The sequence below is a fragment of the Agelaius phoeniceus genome, chromosome 3, assembly GCF_051311805.1.
Source record: "Agelaius phoeniceus isolate bAgePho1 chromosome 3, bAgePho1.hap1, whole genome shotgun sequence".
NCBI lineage: Eukaryota > Metazoa > Chordata > Aves > Passeriformes > Icteridae > Agelaius > Agelaius phoeniceus.
The window spans coordinates 101,175,474-101,195,738 of NC_135267.1; the positions used below are offsets into that span (position 1 = coordinate 101,175,474).

The 20,265-nt window shown below is 44.1% G+C and overlaps 1 protein-coding gene and 1 long non-coding RNA gene across 6 annotated transcripts in view; one reads left to right on the forward strand and one right to left on the reverse strand.

Annotated features, from left to right (window-relative positions):
* AFTPH (aftiphilin) overlaps positions 1 to 1,940 on the reverse strand; it is a 42,647-nt gene extending 40,707 nt beyond the window's left edge. For 2 of the 4 annotated variants that reach the window (XR_008533916.2, XM_054628715.2), the window contains exon 1: positions 1,719 to 1,939. The gene's annotated coding sequence lies outside the window, so the exon portion shown is untranslated. Of the gene's footprint in view, positions 1 to 1,718 lie in introns of all 4 variants that reach the window. The other 2 variants (XR_013181517.1, XM_054628716.2) reach the window with 1 other exon arrangement.
* A 6,666-nt stretch (positions 1,941 to 8,606) lies between these two features.
* Positions 8,607 to 20,265, forward strand: LOC129118882 (uncharacterized). 2 transcript variants are annotated; one of them, XR_008534025.2, is made up of 3 exons: positions 8,607 to 8,709; positions 8,809 to 8,919; positions 19,919 to 20,265. It is a non-coding gene; the product is annotated as an uncharacterized LOC129118882 (long non-coding RNA). The 2 variants fall into 2 exon arrangements; XR_008534026.2 differs by lacking the exon at positions 19,919 to 20,265 and adding an exon at positions 9,171 to 9,295.

Consider the following 20,265-nt stretch of genomic DNA (forward strand, 5'->3'; position numbering starts at 1 on the left):
CAGCTCAATGAATATTTCAAGAGGAAAAGGCAGAGTTGACTGAGGTCCATCTAAGGTGCTCTATTATTTCCACTGTGAAAGACAAGTCTTTTCAAAGTACTGAAAGTTTCAGAATATTACTTTGGGTAATTAAGGTGTTAAAAGGCTTGTGTTAGCTTAGTAAGCTACTGGTGGAGTTTTAAAGCAGAAATGTAGAGATCACATAGAGCCCTCATCACCAGCAATATGTAACACAAGTATGATTCACTGTGTGAACTCCAGATTTCATAGTCTATTAAATCCTTTGCTAAACAAAAACACAATCTGAGCAAAAACAAAGTACATTAAAAAAAACAAATGAGGCCGAGATCCTTCAACTGCTTACTTATAAACAAATTAAGGAAATAAAACCAAGAGGTCATACTTTCACATGACCTTAAAAGGTCATACAATGCGTACTTTATGCAACTATCAGTGCAGAATGAAAACACCAGAGCTCCATTAGTTTTTCTACATATTTTTAAGTCTCATTCTCACATTCATGCTATTTAATCTTACTGACATGACTGTTTAAAATAAACAAAACGAACCCTCAGTAGCCACAGGTACTCCAACTCTTCCCCAGGCTCCCACAATTAATGTCACATTCCTCCAGGTACAGCTCCAACTTCAGGAGGAGAAACTGGTACCTGTGCATTGCATGAGCAACCCTCTCTGCCTGTGCTGACAATACAACAGACCATTTTTATTTTTAAAGTAGGCTAATTGCCTTTCCAAGTCTAGTTCATATGTCCAGAGAATAAAACAAGGAGGAAATACTTTTAATTTTGTTCAACCTCCAAGGACCAATCCAGCTAAAAAGCAGCATCCATCAAACTCACTTTACCATGGGCTCAACAGCTGAAAAATGAGTTCTAATGAAGCATGTTGGGCTCTAAACCATGCATGGAAACAAAACTTGTAAAACTAACCCAGCACAGCTCCTGTCAGCAATGTTTCTCTACTCACTCCAGTCATTTATGAACAGATGTTTGCTTAAGGAGCATTAAACTGCCGGTTTCCATTTCTGTGCTGAAAATGGAAGGAAGGGCTGTCACTATTAAGAGGCCAATTTACTGACACTTTGAAAGAATCCCAAGGTTTAATCATTGTTTTTAAGGCACTGTCTTCTCTAAAGAAAAAATTCTATTTTGGTTCATCAAGTAGACACTTCTCATAACAAACTGAAGTGTCAGGACCTAACAGCATTTGAGCAATTTCGCCTCATTTCAGAATGAAATTACCTCTTCTACAAAAAGAAAAATACCACACTTAAATTATCGTAACTTTGTTCAGTCTGTCATGTCCAGATGCATTTAGCAACAGACACGCTCTACGCCCCTCGAAAGAGAAAGCTTGTCAGGAAAAGCCAAACACACAGGACAGCTGAACTTCTTGCACCACATCCTTGCGCCCTCTCCCAGCTGCGGCGCCGCTGAACCCCAGGAAACCGCGGGCCCCGCCGCAGGACAAAGCCGAGCCCCCCGCTCCGGCGGGACGAGCCCGGGGAGCCGCGGGGCTCCCCCTGCCCTGCCCCGCCCGGGCCCCGCCGCCCTCCCCCGCGGGCCCACGGCAAGGACGGCGCTGCCCCGACAGGCCCCGGCCGCCACCGCCGCGCTCCGGGGGCAGCGCCCAGGGGTCCCCGGCGCCCTTCCGCGGCCGGGCCCGGCGGGAACGAGCCGCCCCCCGCCGTCTCTTACCTGCGGGCTGCGCGGGGGGCGGCGGGGCCCGGGCGGGCATGGCGGCGGGCGGGGAGGGGGAGGGAAGGAGGGAGGAAGGGGAGAGGGGCCGCGGCCGGTTATCTGCGGCCTCCCGCGGCAACCGCCATGGAGGGGAGCCCCTGTGGGCGACAGGAACCGCGTCGCTGCGGCCCGGCCCCCTCCGGCCGCCGCCTCCCGCCCGCCACCGCCCACCGCGCTCCCGGCACGCACCGCGCCGCCGCCCCCGCCCGCGTCACGTCCGGCCCGGCCCGCGCCCCGCCGCAAGCAGCGCTGCGGAGAAAGCGCTGAGGGAGCGGGTGCAGCGCTCCTGGGTGTTCTGCTGTGCTGTGCCGGCGGCACTCAGGGCTCTAGAGCCGCTTGGGGCTGGAAGGGACCCTAAACGTCAGCTGGTTCCAAGCCCCAGCGAGCGTGTGTTAACATTGTAAAGAATAACGTTTAAAAGAGTAGCATTTAAGTAGCGTGCAAAGCCTGCAGTTCGTCCTGGGGCCGTGGTTAACTGAGCTCCGTACAGCGGTCACATCGCGGCCCGAATTGCGTTAATAAAATAGCGAGCGAAGTGTAACATTAGAGCTTTGTTACGGAATCATGGAATGAATTCAGTTGGGAAAGACCTCTGAGGTCACCGGGCCCAGCCTGTGACCCGGCACCGCGGTGTCAGCCGGACACGGCACCGAGAGCCGCCTCCAGGGACCGTGACTCCACCGCCTCCCGGGCAGCCCATTCCGAGGCTTAATCACCTTTTCTGTGAAGAAATTCCTCCCAGTGTCCAACCTAAACCTTCTCTTGCTTACAACTATGGCATCTTGTTCTGTCACTGGTGGCCTGGAGGAGAGGCCGACCCCATCTGTAGGAGCAGTAAGGTCACCCCAGAGCCTGTGCTCCCCCAGAGGCTCTAGATACATACACACCATGTTTAAACACGCAGTAGTTTGGATGAGAAAGGCTTAAAACATAGAACATTTCATGTTTCAGATAGGTTAGTGGAATAAAAATACCTCAAATGCATTTAAGGGTAATTATAATTAATCTGGTAATTTAATCAGCAATAGAAGGTTTCAGTGAAGCAGGGGGGAATTATATCGTTAATGCAACGTTTCTGTGACGGTCTGAATCCTGTTAAAATAGCTGAAGATAATAATGGGTGACTATTAATGAGTCTATGTGACTATTAATGAGGCTCTGTTACTTCGCCTCCTGGTGGCTGCTCTCTTTTTACAGCTTAGTGTCAGAAGCGCAGAGTGAAGCTTGTGCTGACCCGGCAGGACAGAAGGAGAAGCCTGAGGGAACAGGAAATAGGATAATTTAGCGTTCAGCGACCTTCACCCTGTGTACAACAATGTGATTTCCAAATCGTAAGGGTATAGAGAAGATCGTGTAAAAAAACAGAAAAACAGTGAAATACTTTGCTGTAAAGCAACAGAGAAACGAGATCTTCCCCGCCGCCCCCCCCCCCCCCCCCCCCAATACCTGGCAGTAGCCATGAAGTTCCAGGGGCCCGAAGCATCCCTTACTGTATGGTGCTACTTCGTGAAGATTCATTTTCCATTCCAGCTGTGTTTAATTGGTGGTCATTGGCTATGACTGTTAATCTTCCTGTTGTGAATAATACAATTGGACAAGGTAAAAGAATAATTACCTTCTCTTTTACATCTTCCTTACCAATTTATTTCAATGATACATGAAATAAACGTGCTGCCTGTAAACTCTGCAGACAACAACATAAGTCCCCAGTGTTGTCCAAAAGAATCAGATTTTTTACCCAGTGCAACAAGCCATTAATTACACACTCAAGAGAGACTTTGGTTATTTATCTTAGAGTTGCACAAGCTTGGATCCTCTGTGGTATTCCACAAATCAAGCACACCGACTATAAAAACTTTTTACTATTTATACATTTTAGCAAACAAAGGAATTAGTGTTCATTAGCTACAAGTTACAGAGTTCTCTTTCTAATTGGTATTCTCTCCTCTATTGTTTAATGACTCTCTCACTTCTCATGCTGATTAGTCTGCATGCCCAGGCTTTCTCTTGCTCTGAGGTGGGCTCTCAGCTGGTGGTTGTGATCTGTCCCTGCTGGAATTACCTTTTACCCAGGCAGAGCTGATTCAGCATGGTCACCGAGTTGTCTTTATTGGTTTCTGCCTTATCTTGGGAGTTCTGCTAAATGTCCTTGGGGCCCATAAATTCTGCATTCTTTGTGTCCACTATCTGTGGTACATCCTTCTTCCCAAGCCTGGTTAACCTCCCCCTGGGTCTGAGATCATTGAAGCAAGTCCAGCCCTAAACCTTAAGAAGGCAATTCTACCCACAAGTAATTTGTTTTTCTAACACCTGTATGTCAGAGCTTGTTAGCTGCTCTCTGTTTAAATCTCCCTTCTTGTTGATTTGGCTTGAAAGTATATAAAGACTAAACATTAAAGAACATCCTTTCTTTAGAAAATTTTACATATTACACATTTTGCAACACTGGCACCCTAAAGAAAAACAAAATAGTTAAGCCCTTCTTGTGCAAAAGCCCACAGCTGCAGAACAGTCATGCATCTCAGAAGAAAATCCAGGAAGATAAATGGTATCAGGAATCAGGTTCTAGATTAGAAGGAAATTTGTTAAGTAAAATTTCAGATGCTTTGAAGAAGTGACTCATATCCTAAGCTATAAAGAAAGGCAAAAAATTCCTCCAAATAGTCCCTGCCAGTCTGGTGTGGTGAAAATTTCCTTCTCTTTCTTGGTGGCATTCAGAAGTTTCCAGGACCAGAAGCGTTAATCAATCTGCAGTTGTGAGTCCATAAAATTCACTTAACTTGAATGCAAGATCAGATGGGAGGTAAGCATGTCACACAAAAAAATGAAGTTAATATTCACTTAGGCATAGTGTGAATGATTGACAAGATGTGTGGGATTTCTTCAGTCATTTCTGCATAAGCTTTGCTGGCTGAAGGAGATTACATTTGCTTGTGAAGACAGACTGACTCTTTATAATCGCATTAGCCATATCATGTATTAGCTCTGTGAACTGGAATTCATGGGTTACAACAGTAATTTCAAGGTTATATTTTTAACATATGAAAGTTTCCTTTACAGAATTGCATGGATTGTAAACACTGTATCTTATTTGGAGATGATTCTAGCACAGTGTTCTATCCATTTTCGAATAAATGGTGAGGTGTTTTTAAAGCAAATACTTTCAAACAATTTGTTTTCCTAAAGCATGGTAATAAAATTTGTAATTTTGATATATCCATCTCAATGTGAATCCCTTCTGCAGTAGAGATTTTAAGTCGAGCTGGTCTGGTCTTGGTAGGTCTGAGGCTGAGCCTTGACTTGTTGACTGCAGCAAAGTGGCTTTATCAGTCACTGCTACCGAGTCCTGAACTGTCAGGAGAGGGCGCAGCCTTCCCAGAAGTCTCAGATGGAAAAAGGTACTCTGGTGTGTCAGAATGATTCAGAAAGGTTTTCCCAAAACCTGTGTGGTCTGGGAGACACAGACACTCCTCCTGGTTTGGGAATTGAGGACTGCGGAAAGAACCTGCTGTGGTCTGCATGCATGTCCTTCATAAAACTGAGTCATTCATAGTTCTCAAAAAATGGAGTATGTAGTATTTACAGAGAAGAAATTTAGGGTTTATTTATCATTTTGAAGACTACAACATGGCTCCTGAATTTTAATTTAGTAAATTTTAGTTTTATATAAGCTGTACCATATATTGTGTAGTGTGATGCAGAAAATCTTCTGAAAGATCTTGTACTGCTGGTAGTGGATAGTGCAGTTCTTTTTTTCTCTTTAATTTCAAAATTACATACAGTGCAACATGGCTCATGCCAGTGCAAACTTTTTTGGCTTCCCCACTGAATGAGGAAGAAATTTGCTATAATCAAAGGCTAGATAAGTCTCCAAAATTCAGGCAATGTGCTTCCCTCTCTGCTGTGTCTGGCAATGCTGCTGATCAGAAACTAGTCAGTGTCCTGGGAAATTATAATCCTTGGTTTTCCTTATTATTTTTTTTTTAATTCACATTCCAATCAGACATTTAAAGATTTTATATTATCCATAGAATGAATTTTAAATGGTCTTTTAAGACACCAAATAGTTTAATTTCATTAATGCCTTATGCTTTCATTTCTGCTATTGGCTCCATTCTTGGCCAAGTGCTCTTCAACACCTATTTTAACGCCTTGGGTGCAGGACTCAAAGGAATACTAAGTTTGCTGCTGTCACTAAATTGAGATGAACTGTTGACTCCCTTAAGGCCAGAGATGCCCTGCAGAGACACCTTGAGGAACTAGAAAGCTGGGCAGTCACCAACCATATGAAGTTTAACAAGGGCAAATGCCAGATTCTGCACCTGGGATGGGGCAGCCCTGGATGTACAGCCTGGGGAATGAGAGGCTGGAGAGCAGTGCCATGGAAAGGGACCTGGGGATCCTGGTCCATGGCAAGTTGAACATGAACCAGCAGTGCCCTGGCAGCCAGGAGGGTGACCTGTGTCCTGGGGGACATCAGGGACAGCATCCCCAGCCAGGCAAGGGAGGGGATTGTCCTGTTCTGCTCTGCACTGGGGCAGCCTCACCTCGAGTCCTGGGGGCAGCTTTGGGTGCCATGATATAAAAAAGACATTAAGGTATTAGAGAGTGTCAAGGGAGGCCACAGGGATGGTGAAGGGTCTGGAGGGGGAGATGTGAGGTGTGGCTGAGATCCCTTGGTCTGTCCAGCCTGGAGAAGAGGAGACTGAGGGGAAAGCTCAGTGGGGTTTTTGACATCCTCAGTGGGGGAAGCATGAATCTCTGCTAATGACCAGTGATAGGAGTTGAGGAAACAGCCTGAAGCTGAATTGGGGGAGGTTTAGGTTGGATATTAGGAAAAGGTTCTTCACCCAGAGAATGGTTGGGCACTGGAACAGCTCCCCAGGAAAGTGGTCACAGCACCAAGCCTGGCAGAGTTCAAGACAGATTTGAACAAGTCTCTCAAGCACATTGTGTGATTGTTGGGATGTCATGTGCAGGGCCAGGAGCTGGAACTCAACCATCCTGATGTGTCCCTTCCAACTCAGCATATTCTATGATTCTAATATTCTGTGAAATCATTGCAATTCATCTTCCCAGAGTGTTTTGACTTTTTCTCATTCTGACATGAAACTGAATTGGCACATTTATCTGAAATGTTTTAAATTCAGTAAAACTGCATTTATTTTAGACCCTTATAGCTGAAATAACCCTACAACTGCATTATCAAGCAGAAAGGTCTTTTCTGACTGAATTCACCAATCAGCCTCAAAAGCTTTATATTTAAGTTTTTTGTGGCTGTGGTTTCATGAGGTGGGCATTATGAAAGCTAGTTGAATGAATAATATGTGCTTTCTGCTGGCTTCTAAATGGGCATCAGTCAGTAAAAGAAAAATTCTGCAGTCACTGCTAGCTGAGTTAAACAAAGCTGCAGCTGAGCAGAGAATGAACTGTTGCTAAAGCAGCCTGTTGCTGAACCCCACTGTCCTTTGGCATGGAAAGGTGATAAAACAGATTTATGAGCGGTGGATACTTGTTTCTTTGGGGAGTGGTTGGTGCTTTGAGCTCCACCCCGAATCAGTGCACACTGCCTGGCTCCTCCCCAGGGCAGCACTGGGCTCTCATCTGTGTTAGAGTTGAAGGAGCCAAGAGTGCCTGTCTTGGCCCCAGGGCACCACCCAGCCACATCAGAGACCCCTTGTGAAGAGCCCATCCGGGTCTGCAAACTTCCCCACCTCTTCTGCATCACTGCTACTCCCTTTAGCACTGACCTCTGGGCTTACAGAATGACCAGGCACTGGTTTCTCTGGTTTTGGGGATCCAGTAAAGGTGCTTTAGCTTTTCCCAGCTCCCCAAGCAAGGGACTGTTTCCATTCTGTTCCAGTTGCAATGGCATAAAATATAAAACATTGTTCCATATATTTCAGATGCAACATGTAAATATTCTGTTTGATGCAGTGCAAGTTTGTTACAACTTTTCACAAGTCTCCCTGGATATCTTTGCTGGAGTCCTAATACAAAAGTGAGAAGGCATTGCTATGTCAGCAGCTCATTCTCTTGTGATTTACAAGCCATTACAATTTTCAGAGTTGTCCCTAAACAGGCCTGAATGTATTAACTACAAAGAACACAGTGTAGTTACAGAGAACAGAAATAACAGTTATTTTAGAAGTCTCTTACATCTGAATGTAGGTTCTGTGGGGTTTGGCTCAGGCTTATTTGGGCAAGAATACAATTGTTGACACTCAACAGTGTTAGGAGGCTTGAGAGTTTTGTGGTGGGGGCGTTTGTGAGGTGGTGCTTTTTTTTTTTTTTTTTTGTGTGTGTGTGTGTGTGTGTGTGTGTGTGTTTTGTTTTGGACTGGCTCTTTGGTTTGGCTTGGTTTGCTGGTATGTTTCTTTTAAAGAGGTTCTTTCTGAGTCTTGACCATGTTTGCAGCTGATTTGGAGCATCTAATGAAGATGAAGACTCACATTCTTGCCATATGAGGGCTTACCCAGTGGATTAACCAGATCATGAATGTCTAAAGAGTCCCATTTTACCTGCTGTGGCCTAGACCACATCCTCCAAGTGGCACAAGTTAATGACTTCAGTGTGGCAATGCTACGTGTGCACCTGGCCTCAACATACTTGCATACATAACTCATCAGCAAGGTGTGCAAAGTGTATTTTAGTGTATGTACGTATTAATGGTGATGAGTGAGGCTTGTCAGAAGAGTCTGTAACCAAACCCAGGTCTGACAATACTTCCTTCTCTGAGAAGATGGTATTGAGTACCTCAGCTGTCAGCAGGAAAGCAAGATTTCTCATGCCCACAGCAGCAAAACATTCCAGTGCAACTAATTGTTTTGGTTTGGTTCTTTTTGTTTTTTGTTTTAAGGGTTTTTTTCGTGCAGGGTCTAAATGCAGAAAGCCCATAAGAAAAGAAATCAAAACAATTCATTTCTTGACAGTCCCTTGCCTTTAAGAGGTATGGCTTGTGAGCTTTTTACATTTAAGATGAAAAGTGCTTAAAAGAGGTAAAGACAATTATTCTGTTTTAATGGTCTCATTCATTTATTGGGCAAAGGTGAGCTGATTTCCAAAGTCATCCTCCTCCCTGCTGCGTCAGTTCCTTTCTGTGAGGGCGGAGTCAAGAGCCTCCAACACCCTTGAAGATCAGCTGATAGGAAATTCCAAGGTACAAACTATTCACTCTATGTGTGTAATAAATATGTGTGTAATAGGCACTATGACAGCAGTCACTTGCATACCAACCTGTGCAGGGTAGTAGTATACATTCCTGTATTCTCCATTAACGTCCATTTGAAGACATTTTCATTTCTAAGACATTTTGGGGTTTGGGGATATTTTGTTTGGTTGGGTCTTTTTGAGGTTTAGGATACCTGAAACTTACCTCTACCACTGTTTTTTTTTCCCCCAAATATTAAGAAGACCTGCAATATCCTGTTTTAACCACACAAGTTCATTTCACTTCTGTGTGTCAACACAGTCACTGAAATTCCGGTGTCAGGTTCAGATGTTTTGATTAAGTTTTCCTAATAAACTAATGTTGTGTGACTGGCAGTGATTCTTATCAATAAAAATAATTTGAGTTTTTTTTGCAAAGGTCATGTCCTTTCTTTTCTACAGTGAATGACAACATGTCCATTAAACACATAGTAGCATTCAGTTCCAGGTTTAAAAATGGAAATGGCAGAGGTTTTTCTGGGTTAATGACAACTTATGTCTCAAATGCAACTGCTGTGCAAGGAAAGTGCTTTCTTTCATAGGTATTTGTCAAAATCCTTCTCATTGTCTTTTAGACTCATATCTGTTGCCTTGTTTATTTGTCAAAATCCTTCTCGTCTTTCAGGCTCATATCTGATGCCTTGTTTCAGAGCCATATGTTCCAATTTTATCCTCTCTCATATTTTTCTGTAATAGGTTTGCTTTCTTGATCTACATTCATTGAGATGCAAAGCATCTGGGATGTAGGCACAGGAGAAGGCTAAATCTCAGAAAAAAGAGCATTTCTTCCTTGAAAGCTCTTACACAAGAAATGTGTGAGATTGGCTGTACCTGACCCTAAACTACCTGACAAGGCTGTTGTCATAAACAAGAAGACAGAATCAGAGGAAATGCCATGCTCCAAGTAGATAAAATGTGTTTGAATGCTAACAGAATGTCAGCCCTAGCTGCCAGAATCCTGCATGCAACAACCTTTGGCTGCACCAGCAGTCAGGATGAGACCTTCAGATGGAGGAATCTGTTGGTCTCTGTGTCATCCCATTGTTGTCTCACAAGCAGAAAGAAGAGAGAGTGAACACCTGACATTTGTATCAAGAACAGGCTGAGTGGGAGAAGGAGCAGGCAGAGAGGGGTGTGGAGAACAGGGAGGGAAACAGCAGAGTGCCAAAGACAAGCACAGAAAGTGGGGCAGATGAGGAGATGAAAAGTCCAACCTCCACCCTTTCTATATCCAGGATCAGTCAGAGATCTCTGGAGAGCAGCTGAACCAGCTCTGTTTCCATGAAAAGAGCTAGGAAAGATGAGATTAGGTAAATCCAAGTACCTGAGCAATCTGTTTAAGGTCATTAGGCTCCTCTTTCTAAATCATGGCTAACTGGGTTTCAGCAGTGGGAAAAGGAAGCTGTCTCTGAGTCAGCTTCTTGGTTCTGGGAAGCAAATGTAATCTCATCAAGCTTACTTGGAGTCACTGATGTGGTCTGCAGGAGCCCTTGCCTTGTCTCCTCACCATTTTCTGCATCTTTGCACCAAACATGCAATCTAAGGGCAGCCTGTGGCACTTCAAGGGAGCAGTGAGCTGCAGTCACCCCATCTCTAAAGTTAATAAACTCAAGGGATGTGCATCAGCAGTGAATTTGGCTCACGGTTTTCAGTTTTTAACTACTGAGCTGAAAAAAAGTGTAATACACATAATAAATCTTTTAATTTATAGGGTTTGGTGCTTCTTGCAAGGAGCCTTGATTCCCAGCACAGGCTGATCACCAAGCTGATATTCTGAAGGAGACTCTTTTGTCTCGATTTCCCTGCATTTATCGAATTGTTTATAATGTAGGCCACAGGATCTTTTCTGTCTGTTTGGTCTGATGTAGGTCAGCAGTTCAGTGGATTCAAATGAATGACTGATAGCAACCTCCAATTGGTTTCCATGGAAATGGCATTGGGCCAATTGCCCAGTTGTGGAATGTTGTTGCAAAGGAGACATAATTATTTCCAAATTTGGCCACAATCCATATTATATCCATATTTATCCATATTTTGCTGCAAATGGCCTTGTCTTCTTTGGCAAGATATCCTGTGGGCAGAGAACATATCCTTAGTAACTCACTGTTCTTATACTGGGTATATACCATGTTCCATGTTCCATGTTCCATGCTGGGTGGAGTTTCCAACAAGTTCTCCTCTGTGGAGAGGCCAAGACTCACGACCCTTGCTAGGCATGCAGCTGTGGCCCAGAATCAGGCCTCTGGCTCCCTGGCAGCCTGTCTCTAATGCTGCTCTTTATAGGGTCACTCACAGACTCACAGACCTTTGAGCAGCAATTTAATCTTGGTACAAAACCTGTATTAAGGTTTTTCGAGGAGCAAAGGCTCCTGTGCATATCCTCATGTGAAGCAGGAAAGAGTTTCAGGAGCACTGCAGAGTTCTCCCACCTGTCAAATGCTTGTTCCTCTTACTCAAAGAGGTCACCACCTCTTTGAATATGAACCAGCTTTTGTTTTAAAACGTCAGCATTTTAGCACATGACAGCCCCCAACATATCCTCTTGTACCTTCTGGGATCATTTTGTCTGAATTGTGCTGATGGAACCCAGTTGCTATCAGATGGCCCTTTGCAGAGTTGCTTCAGGGGTGAGGGAGATGTGGACTGAATGTGCTGGGGTAGCTGTCACAAACTGGCCTATTCTTCTCATGCTTGTGGCCAGCCAGTCAGGGATGGTTGGTGTATCCACTTCATGGCTGCTGAGCCATGAGTCTTTGATCTTTTTTCTGTATAAATGTCTTCAGATGCAATTTGACAGCAGGTTGCACTCAGAAGATTTTTCCACTCTGTAGTTCTACGCTATCAAGACATGCTTAAATTATCCTAGAGGCCATGCCTTCAGAGAGGCCTGGGTTAGTTACACATCTCTGGTTTTGACTGACAATTTAAACACCCTCCCTAGCTAGGCCACTTCTCTGGAGAGTCCCTGTTTCTTGATCTGACAGAGATGCAGGCAGACAGAGCTACAACCCTGCACTATATAGAACAAAACCAGGGTGATAACCCCTACAAAACATGACAGAGTCACTGCATGCTTGGGTTTGCCTTGGAGCTGGTTTGCTTTTACAGAGCTAGACCAGATCCTTCTGAGTCAGATCCTGTTATATGCACACTATTGTAGTGCCTTTAATTCATTTTAAGAGTGGTACAGATAGGTTTCTTCCCCTTTCACAATTATTACCTTGTTATGTCTTTGCTTTCTAAAGTGTTCTGGTTGCATCTCACAGCTGCAAGCATGCCCCAGGGCCTGGTGCAGTGAAGTGTCTGCGTGTGTTTTGCTCTCTTGGTTGTATGGAAGGAGTCATCACTGCATTATAAACTCATCTCTATAGTTTTCAAAGCTCATTTTGGCCTATGGAAAAGCTTCATTGTGTGAAAAGTGTCAGGTTCCTTGTGGGATGGGGTGGACTGTTACACCCCGAGCTGCATCTTGCCATTTCTTTTTCTGCACTAGAATTGGGAAGAGGGAGCAGATAGGAGAAAGTCAGAGCTGTATTGGACCCCAGTCTAATGCTGGGCCTGGGTAAGCCTCTGCAGCAGTCTCCAAGTTTCTCTTGGAAGTCAAAAATTATAATATTGAATGAGTAAGTTTCATGAAAAACAGGAAATAATCTGCAGTTGTGGCAGGCAGCGTGTGGGAAACATGCAGCATTTGTGTGAACTGTTGAGTACCAGTTGTATTCCTGTGAATTCTCTTAGGCTGATCTAGGTTGAATTCAACCATCTCACCTCCCAGGAAGCAAGCATGACCACCACAGGACTTTCACTGGTGCACAAAGGTGGTCATTGAGCTTTCCATTGCACTGGTATTGCGAAGATTGTTTACTCTGAGGCTTTGATGCATGGTCTTTTATAGCTACTGGGCTGCTCCCATGTAAGATTCTTCCAAAGGATACTGCAGAGCAGCCAGCTGCAATTAAAACTGAGAAGACAGTGTCCAAGTCCTTTGACTTCCAATTCTTTGACTTCCATTATCTTTAAATTACATCTTTAGTGCTGCCTGTCCTACTGTCAGAGTAGGATCACTCTTGCCCATGGTTTACTACAGTCCTAACCTGATTAGAAATCTGAGGGTTTTCTCCTCATTTCACTAGGGAGTATTAAAACAAATTATCCTGATATGGAGACTATAAAATAGGTAAAAAAATTAAATAAAATAAATTCAAGCAGTGATTCTCTGTGGGCCAAAGACCTCATCATCCAGAGCTCCATTAGCAATAAAAAAATGTTTGAAGAGGCAAAATGTTGCATGTCTGAAGTCTTCAGGTTTAACGAAATGTCATTGTCCTTTTGTTGAGAGTCCAGTCCCAAATCTTTTCTTAGTCTTTACCAGGATGAAGTAGACAAGGAACTTAGAGTGGGTTAGAACACATCAAGACTCCTGAGTCTAGCGAAGACTGCATATAAAAATAATATTGTCTTAGAAAGTAAAAAGACTGTGTCCTGCATTTGCTGAGCAAGGGTTTCAATCCAATGGTTTTTTTCAGTGTGCTGGCAGGTTCACAAAATAGGATGCATTCTGACTATAGCTAAACAAACAGCTGGAGGGGTGTTGTCTCTGCAGAGCCACAGGCCTGTCCCTTTCTGTTTGCAGGCACTCTGCCCATTCCCTGTCCTTTGTAAAGGCTCCAGCCTTACAGGGGGGTGAGCACGCTCACACACAACATTGGTGTGACCTGAAACTGGGCCCAACAAGTGCTTTCTGTCCCACTCCCCCAGAGCTGGTCACTTAATCTCTGACATATGTATATTCTGGCACAGCACTCTGAAACACCCATCAGGCTGCATCAGGCTTTATGTGGGTAGTGATCATTCACCCATCCCTGGCATTCAGCTCTTTTGGAATCAAGGGAGGGGATTGTCCAGCTCTGCCCTGCACTGGTGTGGCCTCACCTCAAGCCCTGCGTGCGGTTTGGGGCACCACAATATAAAAAAGACATTAATCTATTTCAGTGTGTCCAAAGGACAGCTGTGAAGGTGATGAAGGGCCTGGAGGGGAAGCCATATGAGGAATGGCTGAGGTCTCTGTTCAGCCTGGAGAAGAGGAGACTGAGGGGAGACCCTACTGGGGTCTTCCACATCCTCACAAGGGGAAGTGGAAGGGCAAGCACTGATCTCTTCACTCTTGTGATCAGTGACTTGAGGAAAAGGCATGAAGCTGGATTTGGAGTGGTTTAGGTTGGATATCAGGGAAAAGGTTCTTCTTCCAGAGAGTGGTTGGGAGCTGAGCAGGCTCCCCAGGGCAGTGGTCATAGCACCAAACCTGACAGAGTTCAAGAAGTATTTGTACAATGCTCTCAAGCACAGGATATGACTCTTAGGATGACCTGTCCAGGGCCAGGAGTTGGACTTGATGATCCAGACGTGTCCCTTCTAACTCAGCAGATTCTATGATTCTATGGTTCTATGAAAAAATGGTGAGCAACACACAAAATTGGCAACCCAAAGCAGCTCAGCTCAGATTTGTTTGCTGCTGTAACCTCCTCAATATCTGTGGAGCAGCAGCATTGTTTCTTCTACATTCAAGCGTAGGAGAACACCAAGGAATGAAGGCTCAATACTGAGACATTTGTCATTTCTGGTGCTGTTTGTAAATAAACTCCTCAGCCAAGAGCTATTGCATATTTTGAGAAGAAGGCAAGAAGGCAATGTTCTGTGTCTTCCTACACGTGCCAGTGCTGAACAGTTCAAAAAGGACAGAGAAAAAAAATTACCCTGTTAGGTCTAAGAAAAGTGATAAATCTATTCTCTTGAAACACAGTTCTGTTTTATCTGGCTTTACTTTCAGTGGAAGGGGACACACACAGTGCTTTCCTATTGCCACCTGTTTCTGGCAATGCAGGCCCTGCTTGTAAGCCATTCAAAGTTCCCATAATCTGCTCTCAGAATATGGAAAAGAATTGAAAGTAAATAAAGGTCACATGTTTACAGAGCCCTTCCCATGTCATTAGCATTTCTAATTGATAGAGGGTATTGTTTCTTACTCCTGTGTGTAGAAGATGCTTGCACTGCCTGTGGAATGTTGTGCAGGCACTCCCTAAGTGCCTTGGCTTCTTCAAGAGCCTTTTATTCAGAACTGTTTCCAAGTCTGGCAGGAGAGGTGAACCTCTGTGGAAGCAAAATTGCAAGTGTCTTCTTTATTTTGTTATTTATGCATAACCTTCCCTCTGCCTTCAGCACTGAAAGGTTTTGCTGGTTTTCACTTTCTTAGGGTTGTGGTTTCTTTCTTAATAGAAGAAAGAACTTAAGGGAACACCTGGAGTCACCTATCTCTGGTCTACTGTTTCCATATCTGGTTTATTTATTTTTTAACTTCAAACACAGGATGTGCATGTGTGTGAAAAGGAGATCAGGCATCTACATTTAGATGTTTGGTAGGAAGTGAGTGTCTTCCAGGTTATTTTATAATCACTGGAGCTAAGGCCTCTAGAAAACTATTCAGGACATCAAAATCATCCTCTGCTAAATCATCCTCTGGAGAAGCATCTCTCTTTCCACTGCCAGTATTGGGAACCCACAGAGAGGAGACTGAATTACCACAGCTGAAATAAGATGCTGCAGAAGGTAGCATAAATACCCCTGCAGTTTGAGCTACTATTCACCCACTGAAAGGCTTGAAAGGCTTCCATTTTTCCCATTAATGTAGTCACTCTGCTCACCTAAGCAAAAAATTTTGTAAAAGTGCATCTTTGCAGAAAATTGTGTATTAAGCACCAGCCTTTATTGCACCAAACAGCACTTTTAAATCGTCTCCCCAGGAAGCTGTTGACACATGTTGGGTTGGAGTCACTCTACCACCTTCTCCCAAGAAATGCGTCTATAATTGTATTTGTTTGGTTACACGTTGCTGTGGAGGTGTTGGCATGCTGATCCAGACCTGCAAGCCAACCAGCACAGCAGGTGGCTTCATGGCCCTATATGGCATTTCACCTGTGAAGGTAACCAGGATCTCCCTCTGAATCTCTTTGAGGTCTAAACTAAGCAGCCTAGAAGATGTCAAATGGAGCTGCTCCATGCCTGAGATGGGTGGCAGTCTCTGGTAGTGAAAGCTGTGACCTCCTGTTTGAAACCTGGCTCACATTACCCCAAATGTTGTGAAGGATGGTTCTTCTTGCCATGCCCTCGACAGAACAAGATGTTGTCTGTGGAGCAGTATGCTCTGAAAGGCCAGGTCTGGCTGCTCCCTTCCAGCACTGCAGGTAGAAGAAGATGGCTTTAACATAAAGGAAGACACAAAAATTATCTGGAGGCTGGCCAGAGGCAGGTGGGAACAGGCTGAGAAGGTGGAGGTCTGTTTGGTCTGGTGACACAGCTATGTAGATTCACTGTCTAAAATCCCTTGTGGGGAGAGAAAGACATGGAAGGAGTCATTGGCTGCAGTTAGTTTGGGGTGGAGGGAGTTTTCTTAAGGCCAGGCGTAGGAAAGTTTGAAAGCACACATTTCAGCATAATTAGAGGCTTTTCTGACATGAAGATAAAACTTGATATGCAAAGTCTGTACATTTGGATTTCATGTTGCGCTACACCCCCAGATTTGGCCTTTATCTTACCTTTACATCAGGATGTTAGGCAATTCACCACCACTTGCAATTTACTTTGACTCTGGTGACTGTTAATTCTTACTGTGTGGATTGAAGACTTCTTTTAGAAAAGTTTCCAGTTAGTTATTTTGTCATTAAGTTGAAAAAGTCTGTGCACCTTTAAAAAGGTGATAATAAACATGATGAAAGTGTAAAGAAAGCTAAGTGATACTAAGAAGTTAGGTTATGGTCTTCTCTTTATTCATCCACCTATTAGAGGATGAAAGAGCATATAATGAGACAGAAGAGTGGGACATTGAAAGCAGACAGGGATTTTCTTTGCATGTGGTATGTTGCCATTCCTGAGCAATATCCACATGCATAAACGTAACAGGATCCGGCAAAAGGTCAGGCATTAAATAGCCTCCAACACCAATTGCAATAGCAGTGATAAGAATATAAATTTCAAGATTATTGAATGGGCTTCTGAGGTCAGCTATGCTGTAGCTGTCTGTCACAGCATTCCATGCCCTGTCCTCCAAAACATGTTCCAGTTAACACACCCAAAGCCTGGGAGCTATTTGCTCTGCCCGTTTTATCAAATGTAATAGTCACCATGCTCCTGGGATGGTCTGTGACCATCACTTTATTTGTACTGGATACAATAACAGTCTGCTGGGATTCTGGCATTCTGACACTACCTGAGTGACTGCTGAATGCTTTAAGTGTACTTCAGTTATTTCTTCCACAAGTGAACTCCTATTCTGCTCTACTTACAGATACTTGTGTTGGCTCTTAGTGGAAAGTTTTAGACCTCTTCTGGTCCTGTACAAGTCCTGTCTAAACCAACACAATGGCAGGACTGTTAACCTGGCTGATATAATTCCCAGAGAGTCTGGAACAGTTTCTCTTACATGAGATATATAAATGCTTTATGAGACCTGGAAGTTGCTGACAGATGCTGCTACACTTTGGCCCTGCACAGGCAGCTCCTGCTTGCCTCACAACCAGCTTTGCTTAGAGTCAGCTTGGCCCTCCCAGCTGTCTGCCCACATCTGTTTTCTTCCTAGGAATAAGCCTTGCACTTTTGCAGTCCTGGTGAGGTTTAGAGAGCCAGGGACCTCTGCACCATGCTTGGCTGTGCAGCATGGGCACCCCAAACACTGCCCATTGGTAACTGAGACCCAGGACTGAGCACTTGAAGGATGCCTAGGGATGGGCATCAGTTCTCTCCACTGGAACAGAGATAATTTCATGTATGATGGGATCAGGTAAGACAGGAGACATATAGGCCCTCTGACCTCAAATCCTTTCATCCTAGAAAGGAAAGGGAAAAGATTCAGCCTTTTCACAGCTTCCCTCAGAGGACACTGTCAGACGTAAAACCCCTATGCTTGCAGTTGTTGAATTTCTGAGCTGTGCATTCTCGCCCTTTCCTCCTACCCCAAGCAGTGAAATGTTTGTTGGTACTGTCCAGGAATTCATCTGTTGGTATTTTAATATGCATGTGTATGATCACCCAGTTGCTACAATTACACTGTGGGAATCTTGTTTCTAAAAATACACCAATCTCTGCTGCTCTCCAACACAAGCATGAGATAATGGATCATGTTCCCCAGTTGCCAGTCACACACAGGAAGAAGGAAATCAATACAGCTGGCAATACAGAAAGACTACAAAAATTGTAATTAGAACTAATTTCCCTTTCACTTAAAAACATCATCTTCTAGCCTGCATTATCACAGCTTCAGCTTTACAGTGCATTAAAACAATAATGGGCTTCCCTTTGCTAGATAAAATCCTGTTATTCTGCTTGAGAGCATCTTTGGAGGAGCTCAAAGTGGTGAGGTTTATTATGAGAACCTTAAACCAGCTCCTACTCCAGCAGGTAGTCTGTTGCTATCAGTGTACTTCCACCAAAACTGGGAGAGATTTTGCATCACTCAGGTTGTGATTGCTGTATTTTGTCTAGGGAAACACGTGTGCAAACCAGCTTTTAGATTTGAGGTGCAGAAAACTCCCTGATCTTGTTCTATCTCCTCTTCTGCATTATTTAAATGGCAGTTGAAAGCACTCTGAGTCAGTGGAGGCTGCAAAAAAATTGACGGAATGCCATTCATTTTACTATTATAAAAAGCTGTATTTTGGAATGATTTTGCATGACAAATAGTGCCTCTGATTCCAGAGGAGCTACTTAGTGTATAGCCTTACTCAACCTTACCATTGTATATTTTGTCCAAATAATGTCTGCCTGGTGAGCAAAGGAGGGGGCATGGGAGCCTGAACTTCAATGTTGTAGCCAAAAGTCATGGTGATGAGACATTGTATGGAAATCAGTGTATTCCAAATTACAGCACTGACTTCTGAGTATGGCTGCTGCATCTCTGTTTTTCCCTCTCCCTGCCCATAGAATAAGAGCAAAAATGTTAGAAATGGCAAGGGGCGTTAATGAATTAATGTTAATTTTAGATTTTGTCAGTGCTTTGAAGTTTTTCAGTGAGCTACATAAAGTGTAGCTCACTTAACAACTGTGCTACATAAAGTACACCTTGGTCAGTGTCTGCTAGAAGACACATAAAGGTCTGAAGCCACAGAAGAATTCTTCTGGCAGTGGGGTTTCCAGCCGTGGTTCTCCTGCAGGGAGAGGAGTGTCCACCCTTGAGAAAAGGCAATGGAAATAGAGGGGAATGCATGTGGAAGCTGTGTTCTGCATTCATACAGTAATCCAAAGCTGCTCCCAGTTTTGCCCCTCAGAGTCTGTTTAATAACCACTGTAGCTCATTGTATCTTTCTTCCAAAAGTTGGGTGTAAAAGGAACCCCTCTATCCTTGCTACAGGCTTTTTACTTTTAAATTAAAATACTTTGTTTTCCCCTAGATGTTGTAGTCTGGTTGTAATCTGTTACTTTCCCAAGAGTGTTTTTTTCTACCTAGAGCCATATTCTGTCCTTAGTTCTGGTCTCTCTTAGATCTCTCTTAGACAGCATTATCTTTCCCACTGAACAGAAAACTTCTTAGAGAGCAGCCAGGAAAGAATCCTCTCTGCCTCTTGGAGCATGCAGTGCTGGAGCTGCTACTGGAGCTGGTCATGCATTACAACACTGTCAGCACTGGCTTTTCGCCCATCAAAGGAGTTTTTGGAGCCAGGCGAAGGCAGAGCCACTGAGCACTGTCAGAAACCTCCAGCATCTCCATCCATGCTTGGCAAGAGGCTGCTCCACAAGAATGGAGCTTTACTTCTCTGTTCCATTGAAACAACACCTGCCCATGGCTCTGCTGTTAGTATCAGATTGCTTAGTCCTGAAATCCTGCTTTTCTCTGCTGCTTAGATCTGCTGTTCAGCTTCAGTGGAGTTTTTCTGATTAACCAGGCTTTTGTTCCTGCCTTTCAGAGTCACAAGGAAGCCCTGCTCTGCCAACCAGGAGTCAGCGCAGCTCTGGTTTGCTGTCATTTCTTACCCCTGAGAGAGCAGCCTTCTGCCTGCTGGGAGGAGAGCTGCTGAAAGACACCTCTTTCTTGGGGTCTTTCACAGAGTGACCCCTCCTCGCATCACAGCCCTGGTCTAGCAAGGCACCAGTGAGGAAACTGAAGCCTCAAAACTTCAACAGGATAAGAAATGTGTAACTTCTGAAGCATGCTGGAGCCAATGTGATGTTTCAGAGCCAGCCTCTATTCTTAGAAAAATGGTGAAAGTCATAATTTAAAAATAAAATCAAGGGCAGTGCTAGCAGAGTCATA